We start from the raw sequence: 19,299 nt of genomic DNA on the forward strand, positions 1-19,299 counted from the left end.
CCTCACTCCAGCTTTTGGTAGGGCCTGCATGCCTAGACAACAGGGGTTCTCTCTCCGCACTCCTGCAGTCTCTCAGTGGTAGGCTGCTGTTTCAGTTCTCCACTTCCTCCTCAGTCTCAAGCAGACACTGTGCTTGTGGACCTCAGGAGTGGGGATCTCGCAGTGTTCCTACTCCTCCCTGCCAGTGGCAGTCAATGTCTCTCATGTATCTGCTGGGTATTTTGAATGAAAGGGAGCTTTCAGCCCGTCCTCTAGTGATAGTTGATGTCCTGGGCGTGAAAGTTTCCTATTCTCCCTCCTCCAAATGCAGATGGAATTCGTGTCTACCACTCCTCTGGCAGCCATGCAACTTTGTCTGGGTCCTGGGAGCAGGACGGTTTCCTCTACTTCCTGCTGGGGCAGATGGCATCTGTTTAGGATGAGAGAAGAGTCCCGGAAAGTAGGCAGGGTTTCTTGCCTTGCTCCAAGTGGCAGCTCATCACCACCTACATGCCCACAGTGCCAACAAAGGGAACTCTCTCGGGTTTTGGTGCTTACAATCTTTCTACTGTGCAACTGGCAGAGGCCCAGGAAAAGAGCCTGAAAGTGAGTGCAGACTCCCTTTTGTCTGGGTCTTTCAACCATTATAAATTAATCATTAGCCCAAAGTACACCTTTAAGAATTCATTAAAATTTCAGTTGTTTTCTTCTTACCTGCTTTTTAGTGGCCACCTCTTCCTGTCATGCACTCCCAAAGGTTAAAAAAGTTTATGTGTCCTGTGTCTTTTCAAGAGGGTTTGTCACTCTGAAATTTAGTTCAAACAAGTTGCGTTGTGACCTCAGCAATCTGAGAGACTTGGAAATAGCTATTGTCTTGTAGATGATCTGCCTTTTTCTTAAGTCAGGATGGAAGCAACATTCCCATATAGCTTTCTACATCCTAAGTAGAAGCAGAACTTTTAATTCATGCTCTTTTTGTCACTCAGTCTACATGCTTGACCTTGGAAGAGATTATACCACTTTGTAGGTCACTGCTATGACAACTGCAATCCTGGGCTAAAGGCATTCCATACCAAGGTCAAGTTCTTAAAATACTGCCAGCTCCCTCCTTTAACCCAACATGACAACTCTTGAAAGGAGATGAGTCCTGACTGGTGCAGCTCAGTGGACTGAGGGCCGGCCTGTGAACCAAGCAGTTGCTGGTTCGATTCCCAGTCAGGACACATGCCTGCGTTGTGGGCCAGGTCCCCAGTTGGGTATCAATGTTTCTCTCCCTTTCTTTCTCCCTCACTTCCCCTCTCTCTAAAAATAAATAAATAAAATCTTTTAAAAATTATTTTTAAAAAATAAAGGAGATGAGAAATCTGGAGTAGGTAGGGCTTATTTTGGACCTCAAAAGGAGGAAAGCCTTAAGAAGAGATGCAGTTCAGACTACTGTGAGGAAAAATCTATGCTTTGTTTCTAATTTCCTTCCTTCTTTATATCTGAGGTGAGTCTGTTAACCCCAATCCAATCATAACACAACCTCTTTAGGATACTTCTATGTGATTTGATCCAATTCTCTCACCAAAGATACTTATCCCTCTCTGTCCATGGCTTGGTCTTCATCTAAAAGAACTGCCTGCGTTACAATCCTCATGAGGCAACTTTCATGGATTCACTAGTAAATTTTGCCAGAGAAATGTCCTTTGGTAAAGCCTTAGCTTATTATACAAATCATGGGTCTGTAACCTGCCAAATGTTAGCATACTTTAGCAGGGAGATTAATATGTTTCTCTACAGTTTCTAGTCTATGATTCTCACTAGTATAGGAACGTACTCCATTTTAAATAATTCCCTGTCCTGTCCTAATTGAGCTAATGGATAGCTGTTGATTTCATAGTTATAAAACCCACTTCTGTGCCTCCTATTACTACATAGACATGTCTAGAAGAACTGAATCCAAGGCCTTATCAAATGATAATTGCTCAGTATGAATGAGTATATCTTTACCCTTCCAGAAATTCAGGTGAGAGAAGAGGGACACAGAGGAGAACATGTGCTTACTGGTATTCCAATTGTGTAGGCTGTGGGCAGGTTGTATGGCCACAGAATAAAGAAAGGAGAACAGAGTAGAAAATCAAGTCATTGCAATTGAACTTCCTGAGTTTGATCATGTGCCTAACCCAGCTGCCGATAAAACTACTTTGAGGAAGAAATGTCCTAAAGTAGATAAGTACCTTGTTAATGAAGGAAATAATGATACAGCCATTACCTTTTTGAGTATCAGAAAGTTTCCATTTATCTTACCACTCTACACATAACTCAAGCCCTGATGATTGGCAAGGCTCAGTTGCTTGAGCATCATCCCACAAAGCGAAAGGTTGCCAGTCCGATTCCTGGTCAGGGCACATGCCTGGGCTGTGGGTTCAGTCCCTGGTTGAGCTGGGTGGGAGCAGCAACCAACTGAAGTTTCTCTCACATATGGATGTTTCTCTCCCTCTCTTTCTCCCTCCTTTCCCCTCTCTCTAAAAGTAAATAAGTAAAATCTTTTAAAAAAACACATCAAGAAAAGAATTGGATGTGAGATGCTGAACTCATCTCCTCTGCTCTCCACAATTCAATGTTCCCATTTAAGAAATGATAGCATTGAATTTGAATGTCTCTAAGGACCATTCTACATATATTTTTATGTTTTTAACTTGTGGTGATAATATTTCATCTTGGTGAAATAAAAGTTATTATTATGAATAATAAGTGAGGCAGACATTTTAGACTGTATCCCTAGCTTTGTGTTAGATGGTTAGAAAACCACATATCAGAGGCATTTATTTGGCATTTCAGTGCCTTTCCTCCATTGATTGTTGATCACATTCCAAGCAAAATCCATTTAGGAAACAAATGAAGGACTAGTCTTGGAAATGAAATGACAGTGATTAGCGATCCTTTATGAAAAAGATGAGGTTGATTTCAGACCTAGTGTGCCATGCTTGTTTTGGCACCTGCTGCAAGGCACTGTGAAGAAAAACTCATAGCCTGGGTAAAGAAACATCTCATATCCTTCTGTATCCAACCTCTTTGCCAAGAGTAAAAAGTACACCGATGTGATACAGATGAAAACCTGCACTTTTGGTAATAATTTTAAATTATGGTATCTTGATAAACAGGTGACAGTCCAGGTGCCCAAAACATAAAGAGTATATATTTCCAGAGAGAGAGAGAGAGATTGATGAGTTTCTTTACTTGCAATGATCAATATCATGGATTTATCTGATGCAAAATTTACTACGAAGTCAATATCCAAGCTTCCAATTTTGGAGAGCCATATGTCAGAAGCTTTGCTATGGATATTACAAACTTAATCCCATTTAGGCTTCAAAACAGCAAAATGAGTTAGTTACTATTATACCCATATGCTAAATAAGTTGTCCAAAGCACACATAGGTAAGTGAATGAATAGTAATTTGAAAATGGCTTGATCTGATTTCAAGGCAATAATCTAGAAACTGCTGTGAAAGGATTTTCTACATCTAATTAAAGTCCCAAATAAATTAACCTTAAAATATGGAGATTATCTGGGTGGACTTCACCCAGCTGACAGCCAGGAAATGGGGCCTTGGCTCCTACAACCATAAGAAACTTAAGTAACAATATAAGTCACATCTGAACAGAAGCTTTAAATAAGATTATATGGTTAAAATCACAATGATATATCATCTCACACTTGTCAGAATGGCTAACATGAATAAATCAACAAACAAGTGCTGGCAAGGATGTGGAGAAAGGGGAAGCTTTTGGTACTCTTGGTGGGAATGCAGATTGGTACCGCCACTGTGGAAAGTAGCATGTGGATGCCTCAAGAAATTAAAAATGGATCTGCCTTTTGACCTGGCTATCCCACTTCTGGGCATATATCCAAAGGAACCCAAAACACTAATTCGAAAGAACACACGCACCTCTATTTCACTGCAGTGTTATTTATGATTGCCAAGATATGGAAGCAGCCCAAGTGTCCATCAGTAGATGAGTCATAAAACAACTATGGGGCATTTCCACAATGGAATACTACTTGGCCATAAAAAAGAAAATTTTACCTTTTGCAACAGTATGGATGGACCTGCAGAGCATTATGCTAAATGAAATAAGCCAGTCAGAGAAGGACAAATACCATATGATCTCACTCACTCATATGTGGAATCTAATGAATAGACAAAACTAACAAGGAAAATGGGGACAGACTCACAGATAGAAGGATGACAGCTAGTGTGGGGGGGGGGGTAAGGGGGTGGAGGGATTGAACAAAATAAAAACGGGACTCATGGACATGGACAACAGTGTGGTGAATGCTGGGGGGTGGGAAGAAGAGTACAAGGGGACTAAATGGTACTGGAAAAAAATACGATAAAAATTAAATTTTAAAAAGATTGTATGGTTCAGATTCAGCTCATGGCCCATGTTCTTCCTCTTTAGCACAAGATTAGTAATGCCTAACAAAGGAACTGCTTTCAGTCATGGTCCCACAATCAGATAATGCATGAAAGTATATCAAGCAGAAGTAAGGGAAGCTAAGCAGAGTCACAGAAGCCATAGCTGTCCTGCAACTGCCAACACGCAATGCAACTTCAAAATAAGGGGGTTTTTGGGTAAGCCATTGGGTTTTGATGCTGTCATGCAGCAAGGCTGAATGCCATGTATGTAATATATACAACTTTTTATCATGCTTTCTAAAATTAAGTATTTTGGTAGTGTATAATTTATCTATTGCCAAATAACAGTATCACCACAAACTTAGTGGCTTACAGCAAGACATATTTATTATCACAGTTTCCATGGATCAGGAGTTGGTCATAGATTAACTGGATCCTCTGTTTCAGGACCTCAGAAAACAGTTGCAGTCAAGATGTTGGCCAGTGGGAAGAATCTACCCTCAAGCCCAAGTAGTGGTTGCTGGCATTCACTTTCTTGCAGGCTGCTAGACTTAGGGACAAAATTTCTCATGGGTCATCCGCCATGACTCCCTTCACCTCCTTGCCACATGGCTCTCTCCAGAGGTAAATGTCATAACATGCCAGCTTGCTTCTTCCAATCTAGAAAAGGACAGAGTGTCTCCTAGCAAAACTGGAGCTACAAACTATGTAACAATATCACAGAGGTGATATTCTATCACCTATCCCTTATTGGTTAGATGAAAACCAGTTTCTGCCCACACTCAAGGGGAAGGGATGGTACAAAGGTGTTAACACCAGGAGGAAGAGATCACAAAGGAGGGTACCTTAGAGACTGTCCACCACAGAACTCCTCATGCTCCTAACTATTCTTCAAAATATAACTTTTAATGTTTGTTCAATACCTCAAGTCAATGGACACTAACTTATCATTCTGTTGTTCAAGAAAATGGGTGGTTTATTACCTTTTTCTGTTAAGAGTTGTTATTCTAGCAATGATAATTATATATCTTGTACATAAATTATTGCTGCATGCTTATTCATTTTCTTTCCATCCCTAAATGACAATTTGCTGAATTAAAAGCTATCACTGCTTCTAATATCCTTGATAAATATTGTCACAATTCTTTCCAGAAAAATGTATATCAACTTGTAATTTCTATGCCTGTCAGTGATACATTGTCTTATCACCCCTTAACATATATATATTTATATATATTTAAATGTGAACTTTTTATAGTTATTGACTTTCACGTATTAATGTCTCTTTTCTATGTTTTCTTGCATTAATATTTTTATTATTGACTTTTAAGTACTCTTTATATATTAGAAATAGTAACCTGTCTTTGATTTGACCTAAAGGATTTATTTTCAGTTTTTCTTTTAGCTATTTTTTAAAAAATACAAGAAAGATCAAAAATATTTTATGTAATAAAATACACAAAACTTTTCATTTGCAATTTCTTTTATAGTTTGGGTAATTAAAAATTTATTTCCCATCTTGAGACCAGTGTCATTTTAACCCCTATTTTCTACCACATTCTATGACTTCAGTTTTTCAATTTTGTTATTACAATGTATTGAGATTTATTTGGGGGCATGCTATGCTATGAGGTTTAAAAGTACTTTCCCCTGAAAATGGCCAGTATTCCTATGATAATTTAATAAATGTTGCATCATACCAAATTGGCTTCCAAAGATTCTTTCATTAAAAACTAAATGTTATATATATATATGTGTGTGTGTATATATACTCACACATATATATACACACACACATACACAATATATATACACACACATACACACTATGGTTTATTTCAAGAATGCTTATTTTTTATTAGTTTTTGTTCATTCTCAATCTAATGTCACAATAATTTTAATTGCTATGCTTTAAAATACGCTAAAATTAGCCAGTAACTTAAACAATAGATGATACAGTTATATATTTTCCTTTCTTTCCACAATCAATACATCCATGGAATATCATATAATATTGATCTCAATACATAGCTCTATCTGAAATAATCCAACAAAACTCACTGAAATAATTCTATGTAGATTTATTTTATAATGGAATCATCATCTGAAAGTGCATTTTGAAAATTTTAATATTTATAAACAACATTGGCATTTTATTAAACAGAACCAAACACAAGCTCTTTAGAGACAGTCTGTATTAACTGGGGAAGAAGAGATAGTTGAAAGCAAAAGTTCTTTCACTATCTTGTCCATTTGTAAGCATTGCAATTTTATTTAGGTATTCATGAAATAAGTGAAGCAGAGATAAACATATGCAAAAATTGCAAGTATGAGCAAGCCAGAAAGCAGTTATGCAATAAGCACTAGTATGCAAATTGTCTCGTATATTCATTTTCATAACATATACATAAATATATACACCTACATTGAATTCTAATGATGTTATTTAGATACCTCTCTTTTAAAATCCTTACCCAAGGACATTTTTCCATTGCTTTTATAGAGAGAGATGAAGGGAGAAAGAAAGGGAGAGAAACATCGATGTGAGAGAGAGAAGCATGGATCTGTTGTCTCCTTTATGCTCCCAGACCGGGGATCAAACCCACAACCAAGGTACATGCTCTGATTGAACCTGTCACCTTTCAGTTTCAGGACAATGCTGCAACCAACTGAGTAACACCAGCCAGGGCTATTTGGATATCTTTAAAATAAATAAGATTACACATCTTGAAAATCTAGATGCAAGAAAGGACAGAGAAGTCTTTTGTCTATTTCTGGCTTGCCAATTCAGTTTTCTTTATATTTACTAGTTAATGAGCAACATTCTGCCTAGAGGCAAATGTAGCATATAACTCAATCCTTCCCTTATTCTAACATATACAAAAGAATATGCAAATTATTTATCCAATGTAAAGTCATGGCAGTTCTCAGGGAAAATAATTTGCATTTCCATCAGGGGGGTTATATAAATGAGCATAATAGAAGTGAGGTCCTTGATGCTTGACCATCTTCTGCCACTTCTAACCCCTTCTCAGTCATATATTCACAAATTGGAATGATAAATAGTTTCAAATAGTTTCTTATTATTTGGATGACTTACACTTCACTGTTTATCTAGAAAAGGGCAAATGTCCATACATTTCTGCTTCATGCCCTCATTGAACCTTCCCGAAATCTTCTTGTGTACTCAGATTTTGAAATCAAAATACACTCTCCATTTCTGTACAAAAGCAGAATTTGCATAATCAGTGTTTTCCGCCCAGCATTCAGATGTATAAGGAGGCCCTGATGGTTATTAGAGAGAATTTCTATGGATTCCTTCTGAATAAGTACCACAGCTGGTGTGAACCTAAGAACCTGAAGAGCCACAGAGGTGGGTTCTCAGAGCATACCATGATGGGGACTCTCCAAGATGACAAGAGTTATGACATTTCTACAGCCCAGTGGCCAAACTGAAGAGTGCTCCTCCTGGAGAGGCTCTCTACGTTCATTTTCAAATAGAGTCTGGCTACGGGAAAGAATTCTGATATAGAGAAAGAATAACATTTAGTGAATAAATTATGTGTCAGGTGCTATGCTAAATGGTAAATGGTGTTTCATTTAATTCTCACAACAACACTTTGAGGTGGGCAGTATAATAATTAGAATGCCCATTGAATTTATTTTCAATATGAGAACACTTTGGGAAGTAAAATGGCAGCTATTAATACATAAGCTCAGATGAAAAGTATAATAGAGGACTTTCCTAAAGAAACTGTAAATATAGTCACTCTTTTATAATCCCCATATTACAAATAAGGAAATTGAGGTTCAGAGAGAGACTAAGTTATATCTCCAAACTCCAAGGCTAGAAAAATGACACATCTAGGACTTCAAAATTCTTGAATTTACCTCTTTATGGAGTAAGTAGTTCAATAAAAAGCAGTATTTCAGGAGACTTTTGATAGAAGATGACAGATTAATAACATTTCTGCTTTACTTCCTTCAATAAAATCCTCCACAAAATAGTAGAAAGGAATAAGAGACAGAGGAGAAAACTCCTTCTTTAATGAAACTAAGAAATGGTCACAATCTCAATCCACAATATATATAGATTTTCTGCCAGGACAATAGCACTGAGGAGCCCCCTTTCCAAAAATGTACTTAAAACAAACATCCAATCAACTCAAATAAAGTAAAATAAAGAACCAAAAAAATGGAGATGCCACAACATGAAAGGGCTTGGATCAAGTATTGATTCCAACAGAAAATAAATGTTATAAATGCTAACAATGTAAGCATTGTAATAGAGGTGACAAAAATGAGAAGATGAGAGGGATAAAATAGGTAGGAAGTTTAAGTACATGAATATCTTCCTTATCCAAGAAGAGAAACCAAGAGATACTATTTGTAAGTCAATTAGTAGTTTAAGTATACTAGTTAAATTCAGAAAGTTAAACAGATATATAAAAAAAAACTAGAAAATAAACCTTCTATATTACCAAAAGGGGGAAATAATAAATATAATTAAACCTAGAATTTTATAACATTCCAAATAGTAAAAACAATCCCTCCAAAGCACCAAATCAATAATAAAGTGAATAAAATGAAAAACCAACCGTTTGATGATGAACAAGGCAAAGCTAAACTACTGTGTTAACATACATGTCTGAATGTAACAGTGGACACAACTAGACAAATGAAAGAAATGAAAATTTGCAAATAATATGCTTATTCATCTGGAAAACCCAAGAGGATAAACTGAAACCTTATTTTATAAAAGAACATAAAACAAAGTGAGAACCAAATTACTTTGTATAATAAAATGGAATTGTGGAATTGTCTTCCGGCTACGTACATAACACATTGGGAGACTTGGAAAAGAGATGTGAGAAGGAAACACTTGCAAAACCACCTCAGCACCCCAGGGTAGGCCAGTGAAAATTCCCTGCTGCAAGAATAATCAACAGAAAAATATCAATTTGTACATGTTTCCTCTTCTTTTGGTGATATTTCTCTTCTACTACTTCTAAGTTTTTAATAAAAATTCTGTTCTGTAGAGGAAAAAAACAACAGAACTCAGTAAGGTATCTGATTACAAAATCAGCATCTTTCCTGTATATAAAAGAGAAATCTCAGTCATCAATAACTATATGATTTAAAATACCTAGGCATATTATTCAGCCTTAAAAAAGAAAGATCCTGCAGCAATATGGACTAACCTGCAGGATATAATGTGAAGTGAAATAAGCCAAACATAGAAAGGAAAAAAACTGGCATGATCTCACTTATATGTGGAATCTTAAAATGTCAAATACATACAAGCAGAAAAATGGAATGGTGGTGACCAGGGGTGGGAATGTGGGGCAAATGAGAAAAATGTTAGTCAAAGGATACAAACTTAGACTTAGAGTTATGTAAATTGAATAAGTCTGGAGATCTCATACATAGTATGATGAGTATAGTAAATAATACTTTTTTCAATTAGTTTACTTCCAATATTATTTTGTATGGTTTAAGTTGTATAACATAGTGGTTAAACTATCATATACTTTACAAAGTTTTCTACCCGATATTTCTATTACCCATTTGGCATCATACATATTTATTGCACTATTATTGACTATATACTTTGTGTTGTGCTTTACATCCCTGTGACTATTCTGTAACTACCAATTTGACTTCTTAATTTCTTCACTTCTTTACCCCAGTTCCCCAAAGCCCCTTGCCTTTAGCAACCACCAGTCTCTCTCTGTGTCTATGAATTTGTTTTCACTTTTATTTATTTTGTCCTTTAGATCCCTTCTTTTTGTTTGAACACACTCAAGTTTAAAAGTGAAATCATGTGATATTTGTCTTTCCCTGATTGATCATTTTTCAGAGCATAATACCCTCGTGGGCCATCCATGCTGTTACGGATGGTAAGATTCCATTGCATGTATGTACCACTGCTTTTTTATCCACTCATCTATTGATGGGCACTTGGGTTGCTTCCGTATCTTACCTGTTGTAAATAATGCTGCAATGAACATAGGGTGCATATATTCTTTTCAGTGTTTTGGGTTTCTTAGAAAAAAATCCCCAGAAGTGGAATTTCTGGATCATAAGGCAGTTCCATTTTTAAATTTTTGAGGAAACTCCATGATGTATTCCATATTGGCTGCACCAATTTGCAATTCCACCAGCAGTGTAAAAGGGTTCCCTTTTCTCCACATTATGACTAACACTCGTCATTTGTGGGTTTATTGATGAGTGCCATTCTGACATGTGTAAAGTAATATTTCATTGTGGTTTTAATTTACATTTCTCTGATGATTAGTCACGTTGAGCATCTTTTCTTATGTCTATTGGCCATCTGTATATCCTGTTTGGAGAAGTGTCTATTCAAAACCTCTGCCAATTTTTAAGTGGATTGTTTGTCTTTGTGTTGAGCTGTAAAAGTTCTTTATAAGTTTTAGATATTAACCTTTTATATTGATGAGTATCTTCTCCCATCCAGTAGGCAGCCTTTTTATTTTGTTGATGATTTAATTTGCTAAACAGTTTTTTTTAGTTTGAAGTAGTCCCATTTGTTTACTTTTCTTCTGCTTCTTTTCCCTGAGGAGATATATATTTTTTTTAAAAACTGTAAAGAGAAATGTCAAGAGATTTTACTGCCTATGCTTTTTTGTAGGACTTTTATGGTTTTGAGTCTTACATTTAAGTCTTTAATTCATTTTAAGTTCATTCTTCTTTATGGTATAAGAAAGTGGTCTGGTTTCAATTTTTTGCATGTATTTGTCCAAATTTCACACCACCTTTCACTGAACAGACTGTCTTTACTCCATTGTATGTTCTTACCCACTTTGTCAATTAATTGACCATATAGGATTTATTTCTGGGATCTCTATTCTATTGTATGGATCTATATGTCTGTTTTTATGTCAATACCATGTTGTTTTGATTACTATGGTTATGTAGTGTAGTTTGATATCAGGTAGCAAGATACTCCCAACTTTGTTCTTCTTTTTCAAGCTTGCTGAGGCTATTTGGGCATCTTTTGTGATTCCATATACATTTTTGGATTATTTGTTCTTGTTCTGTGAAGTATGCCATTGATGAAAATTGCATTGCATCTATAGATTCCTGTGGACAGTATGGGCATTTTAATGATGTGAATTCTTCCTATCCATGAACATCATATATGCTTCCACATATTTGATTCTTCTTAGATTTCTTTCTTCAGGATCTTGTAATTTTAGGAGCACAGGTCTTTTACCTCTTTGGTTATAGGTACTTTTAAATGCAGTTGTAAATGGGATTATTTTCTTAGTTTGTCTTTCTCATAGTTCATTATTGGTGTATAAAAATGCAATCAATTTCCAAATATTAATTTTATACCTTGCTACTTTACTGAATTCAATCATCAGTTCTAGTACTGTTTTCGTTGAAACTTTACGGTCCTTTATCTACAGTATCATGTCATTTTTAAATAATGACAATTTTACTTCTTCCTTTCCAGTCTGGATGCTTTTTATTTCTTCTCAATTTTGATTACTGTGGCTAGGACTTCCAGTACTATGTTGAATACGAGTGGTGAAGCAAATATCCCTGTCTCGTTTTTCATTTCAAAGGAAATGTTTTTAGTTTTTGCCCATTAAGTGTGATGTTGGCTGTCGGTTTGTTATATATGGTCTTTCTTACATTGAGATATGTTCTCTTTATTTTCACTTTGCTGAGAACTTCTATTATAAATGGGTGCTGGATTTTTGTCAAATGCTTATTCTCCATCTATTGATATAATCATATGCTCTTTATTTTTTCTTTTGTTTATATGGTGTATCATGTTAATTGATTTGTGGATGCTGTACCAACCTTGCATCCTAGGACAAAATCCCTCTTAATCATGGTGTATGATCTTTTTGGTGTATGGCTGAATTCAGTTTGTTAATATTCTGTCGAGGATTTTTGCATCTATGCTCATCATGATTACTGGCCTATAATTTTCTTTTTTTGTAGTGTCTCTGATTTTGGGATTATGATAATTAGCCTTATAAAATGAGCTTGGGACTCTTCACTCCTTGAATTTTTTAGAATAGTTTGAGAAAGGTATTGTTAGTTCTTCTTCGAATATTTGGTAAAATTTACTTGTGAAGCCATCTGGTCCAGGACTTCTGTTTGCTGGGAGTTTTAAAATTATTGCTTTGGTTTCATTAGTTGCAATCAATCTGTTATGATTTTCTCTTTCTTCTTTAAAAATACTCTTGAATACTGAAAATTTTCAGAGAGTAGATTTCAGGTGTCATTACCACACACAAAAATGGTAATTAGGTGAGGAGATGATATGTTATTGAGTGTACTAATCATTTCACTATTGTATATGTATATAAAATATGATGTACATTTATATATTTTTATTAAAAAATTAAAAATATGTAGACCCCAATATCATAAGTAATGCATAGCAGTTATATGAACTAGAAACTTTACATGTTTACTGAGGTACTTAAAACTAAGTGGAGGAATAAATCAGGTTGTTGGGTAGTGAGATTCAATATTAAAAATATATGAGTTCTGCTTAAATGAATCAATATATTATGGGCAATTCTAATCAAAATATTAATACGATTTTCGATAGAATTTGACCATGATTCTGAAGTTCATCTGGACACATAAATATAAGAACGGCAAGGAATCCTCTGAGACAGAAGAGCAAAGAACTTGGACACAATACACTATGACATTATAAAAAGCAACAGTAACTAAAATTGTTTGATTCTGGGACATAAATTGACTGGTGAACAAAACAGAGGGACCAGCCAGATCCAACCACTCCTGGAATTTAGTATGTGATAAAGTAGTACCTCTGATCATGGAGGAAAACAGATTATTTACTTTATACAGGGTCCAGCACAAATAATGCCCCTTTTTATTATAAAATCTATTATTACAAAATCATAAGCATGTAATTCTGTAACAACAATACCACACAAAAGCACACCATATGACATTTTAGGAGAAATGTTCAAATTAAAACTATAAATGGTTACACTTGTATTATTATCCTCCCAATAACTCTCAAGCAAGCCTTACTTTTGATATACAATGGAATATGATTCTGCCTTAAGAAGAAGAAAATCCTGCCATTTGCTTCAACATGGATGAACCAGGAGGACAATATGGAAAGCGAAATAAGCCAGACACAGAAAAACAAATACTGCATGGTCTCACTTATATGTGGAATATTTTAATAAGCTGAATTCAGAGAAACAGAGTAGATTGGCAGTTTTCAAGGGCTAGGGGTGAGGAAAATAGGGAGATGCTGGTCAAAAGGCACACACTTCTGATTATAAGAGGAATAAATTTTGGGAATGTAACACATATTATGGTGACTATAGTTAACTATATGTATTATATATTCAAAAGTTGCTAAAGAGAGTTTAAGTAACTTGAAAGCTGCTTAAATGTTCTCACCACAAAAACCAAAAAAAGAAAAAAGGTAATTATGTGAGATGAAGAATGTAAGTAACCTGATTGCGGCAATCATTTCACAATATATATGTGCATCAAAACATTGTACACCTAAAAATTATGCAATGCTATGTCAATTATATCTCAATAAAGCTGGAAATAAATGATATTGGAGCGACTGGCTAGTTGTTTTTGTATGTAATTGTAAATCTTGTTTCTTTCTTCCCTCGTTATCCTGAAAGTATAGCAGATAGATCAAATATTTAAATGGAAAAATGCATAACCAAATGAAAATATGGGAAAATCTGTGTACACACTTGGACTGAAAACCTTTCCACAATGAAAACAAAATCTGTAACTAAAAAAGAGTGGTAATCTGATTATATAAGTCTTAAAAATTTCTCCAAGAAAAATATATTACTACAGACTAAAGAAAAATGACACATTTAGAAAGAAAACTTTATAATATCCATGCCAAATCAAACTCTATTTTCTTAATATTGAAATAGTTCATATAAATGAATAAATTATAAAGAGAAATTCAAGCTTATAAAAATAATAAAAAAGGGAGGGTGGGTGAAACAGGTCATATAAAAAGAGTGTGATTTATTTAAAAATGCATGTGTTCACAAATCATTTAAGCAATACAAAATAAAATGATACAGTACTATTTTTAAAGTATCAGATTGGACAAAATAAAGGTGGTTTGAGGGGACACTGTTGGAAAGAGTGAGGGGAGGCAAGCACTTACACACTTGTGATAGAAATGCAAATTGGTGAAAAGTATTTTGAAGAATGAATTGGCATTATTAAAACAATAAGTGTAGGGTAGATAACTTTTGACAGTGACTTGTACTTTAGGTATTTACTATACAGATAATTTACACATGAGGTCAACTACATTATAGAACTCTGTATGATGCAGCATTTGTGTAAGAAGGGGAAATGACAAAAATGTAAACATGATGTTGCTTATGTATATCATGGTATGTTTGCCATACATTACTATGCAGCGATTTGTAATATTCAGTATAATGTTTAAGATGCCTAATACATATTGTAAAATGAAAAAGAAAAGTTGCAGAACAGTATGTGTGGTATGATACTATTTCATGTATGTAAATACATAAAAACTCATCATTCTATCTGTATACATTATTTCTGGACAGACTAAAAAATGTTAGCTGTTAGTCTGATGTTAAGAGTAGCACTTTGAAGACGGAAGAATATGGACTTTGTTTTTTATTTTCATTTTTTATTATATATTTTTTCTCTATTAAAAATTTTCCCATCAATAGATGATTAGATAAAGAGGTGGTACATATACACAATGGAATTTTACTCAATCATAAAAAAATGAAAGCTCACCATTTGCCACAACATAGATGAGCCAAGAGGGTATTATATTAAGTGAAGACAGAAAGAGAAAGACAAATATAATATGATTTCACTTATAAATGGACTTATTTTATTTTATACATCTTAAGGCAATTTGATTATTTTTCCATTTATTCCCTTTATAACAAAAGGAGCTTGCTTGTATTTTATTAAATATCTATTAATGGCCCATTAGTTACAAATTTTATTTTTATACATTATTGACTGTTCTAAGTGTGCTTCTCCCATGCCTTCATAAAGAAATTCTAGTCATTGAATGAATATTCAGTGGGAATCTACTCTAGGCTGTTGGTATATACGGGGGACACATAAAATAGCTTGTGGGAAAACAGAAAACTAGAGTTGAGAGTTTTTTCCTGGACATTTAGCTCTATTTTAATCATTTGGAGTACGCACTGGGAATTCCACTCTATCTTATGATAAGAAGAACATCATGCATGGCTCCTTACAAAACAGAGAACTTCAGTACAGATAATCAGGATTAAAATTGAAAATTAATTAATTATAAGACTCCTAAGAGGGCATCAAAGTATTTCTATTCCAGGACTAGAAATGACATGCATATCCTTAATAGAACATAATTATGTTTTGATCTATATGTTAGAATCTGTACAATATACTTCCGTCATAACAACAATGCATCATATTTTATAGTCATGTAACACTAATTGAGTGTCAACTGGTTAGAGACTATCAGAAATTTCAAAATTCCCCTCCTGGCTCTCTATTTTCTTCCCTGATATTCCGTCTGGTTCCTTTCCATTGTTCCAGTGCAGTCAAAATTCTCAAAACCTTTCATGGACTGACTGTTCCTCCTCTACTTTACTCCTTTGCAGCCCAGCTTACCCCAACACACCTGATAAAACATAGCCAGAGAAAAGAGCAGCATAGCACACTGCAGTTAAGAGCATGAACTAGGGAACCACTTTCTAGTTTTGTGAGTTTGGACAAGTTGCTTAATCCATATGGACTTCACTTTCCCTATCTCATAGAGTTATTAAAAGAAGTAAATGAATTAAATTAAGACAAATAATTTATTTGTAGGGTGCTTAGAACAATTCCCCCGGCACATAGCAGGCATTCTGCAAGAACTTGTTAGATCAGTAAGTCCTATAAGGCTCAGCATAGACATTACTACCACCAAGAAACCTTTCCTCATTTTCTTCTTACAAAACTGGGTTAAGTGCCCCATCCCCTTGTTTCCCCTCTCCCTGTTCTCTGGCTTTTCATTGTACTCATTGCACTGCATTTAAATTGTTAATTGTTTTTTGGGATCCACTACTGAAGTGATGTGCAGTGAAGATGTTCTTCAGTTGCTAAATCCAAGCTTTCTCAAGGCAGCAATTTTGTTTTTTAGCCTTCTGCCAAATTCCAAGTGCCCAGAACAGTGTCCAGTGCAGAAGTAAGTGACCAACAAAAAAAGGTGAATGAATTCTCTAAATGTTTTTATACACCCACCTATTATAGTACTACACATAATAAATATCCAGTAATAAAATTAGTAATGGTAGTAATCACTAAATACCTGTTATGGACTGAGGGTTAACTATGTGGAAGAAAGTGAATTAAGTGCTTAACCCACAGAATTTCATTTAATCCTCCTAAAAGCCCAATAATGGAGGGGCTGTTATTATCCTGACACTGCAAATGAAGAGAATGAAACTAAGAAAGAGTAATTACCTTCTACCTGTCACACAGCTAGTAAGTCATAGGCTTGAAACCCTGGCATTCTGAGTCCTGAGTCTACACTCCTAATGCAATTGTCAAACTGCTATTGAAGGCCACATGTGCTATGTTAAAGGCGGCGAACTTCATCTCAAAGACAGTGACTGTATGAGTGAAATGTGTTTAAGTGGATAGAGGCACACGAAAGCATAGAATTCCTTTCAGTTACTTCTCCTATTAAAAGGGAACAGTATAAGGAAGGTGGGGAGTGCCAGAAACTTCTATACCCTCTACATGGATTATCTCACATAATTCTTACACTAACCTGTTGATGTAGGTGTTATTACCTCAATTCTACTGTGGAGCAAACTAATTTCAGGGAGATTAAACCTGGCCAATGTCAAATGCCAAGATTCAAACACACCCTGGTATGATTTCACATTAAACTAGTTTCTTGTTACTTGTACTACAGATATTTATAAGAAGATGAATTAAAGTAATATAGCATTTGTGATAGTATTTTAGAAAATATGATACCTGGGTAAGAGAAATACTTGCAGCAATAGTATCAGCAAAGAGCAAAGATGAACCATGGAGAAAGTGCTGCCATAATTATCATGGAACACCTTTCCCCCCTTTACCTAGTTCTCACCTCAGAATGGTCCTGGGGATGTATTTTTACCTTTGTTTCTTTTGGGTTTTTAGTTTTAAGACAGGTATAATCCCTGAATCAGTGGATGTTCGACAAACTTTCTACAAATGCACACTGGTTATTGAATTTTACTCCATAATTTTGTCCTTCCCAACCCAGCATGCATTTTTGATAATTACTTCTTAGCCACTCCAAACAGTGTATTTTAAACTGCAGTTATGTTGGTGGATTTCAGTTTATTATTTGATAGAGCAATTTTGGTAGCTAAATGATGACAATTTAGACCACACTGTACACAGCTTATGACTTTATAACTATACAGTAGCTGAAAATTCTGCAACACACTGATTAAAGTGTAATCAGAAATTTCATTATGTAACTTATCCCCTTTCTTATCTTCACTATCTTGCCATCCCCAAAGTGTTTTTATTATAGGTTTCTCATTGCCTCTAAGGTGTATCAATTTCTAATTTACATGTACATTCACATGTCCTAGCATATAATTCATTTTACTTTTGGCTTCTCTTTGCCTGAGTCCACACAACATTGTTTTCCTTTGGAGAGTAAACCTTTTCTAGAAATGCTTATTTTCATTATGTAATTCATCTCCTGCCTAATCTTCATTGTCTTGCCATCCCCAAAGAGATTTTATTATAGCTTCCCCATTGCCTCTCAGGTATATCAATTTCTAATTTACATGACTTACTATATGTTTATATGCCTTAGAATGTAATTCATTTTACTTCTGGCTTGTTTTTGCCCGAGTCCAAACAAGATTGTTTTTCTTTGGAGAGGAAGGCTTTTCTTGACATGCTTATCTGAGCACAAACTACAAAGAAGCTAAGCCAAGTGGTAACAAAACAGTCCTAGCCTTTTAATGCTTATCTTTTGTCAAAGTTGTATTGTGTTGATTAATTTATGTAACTGAACTCCTTAAAAATCTATAGAGTCTTCAGTGTTGGAAGACAGTGTTAGACTCTTCAGTGCCACAAAGTCAGGAATTCCAATTTGATAGCTTTGTGAAACATGTCATCATGATTATACTGAGACCAGTTGTATAGTGACAAGTAATGCCACTGCACTTGGTTCCTTGAACTTTTGGTCAGAAAAACATATGACTCTAATACTTAAACAAACATTATGTGCAATGTGTCAGAAATCTCCCAAGGTCAAATTGAATAGCAAATACTAGCAGAAAGTCTTCTACCGTACGCGGACTATGCTGATGTGACTTGGAGGCAACGTTCAAAACAACTCCATATTGTTGACCTCCACTAATGATTTTCATGTGAATCCATGTGCAAATACAGACAGGACTGAACCTAGTATAACTACAGAGTCCTCTAAAGTGACAGAGTGTCACCTCACTTCAAAATAACCAAATACTCTAAATATCCAGGACACAGTTTTGGTCTCTTTTGTCTAACAAGGAAAGAGAGAAAGAGAGAGAGAGATTTGCAAGTGATCTAAAGAAATGAAAATTTTCACGCAAATCAATTACTACTCACTAATAAAAATGGTCCCATAAACAGACTAATTACCAAAGATCTGTCCCTCTGGCATAAATAATATACACTAAATAAGAAGTAGATAAATAGAAATGTCTGAAAATTTCAAAGCACATGTACACACATCTATATACAAGGTGGGACAAAAGTAGGTTTACAGTTGTTCATACGGAAAATAATACAATAATAAATAAATAATACAAGAATACACTGTGTTTCATACTCGCAGTTGTAAACCTGCTGCTCAAATGTTTTGAAGATA

Source organism: Pteronotus mesoamericanus, unplaced genomic scaffold, assembly GCF_021234165.1.
Source record: "Pteronotus mesoamericanus isolate MK-2021 breed Mesoamerican mustached bat unplaced genomic scaffold, CSHL_Meso_final contig_55, whole genome shotgun sequence".
NCBI classification, from domain to species: domain Eukaryota; kingdom Metazoa; phylum Chordata; class Mammalia; order Chiroptera; family Mormoopidae; genus Pteronotus; species Pteronotus mesoamericanus.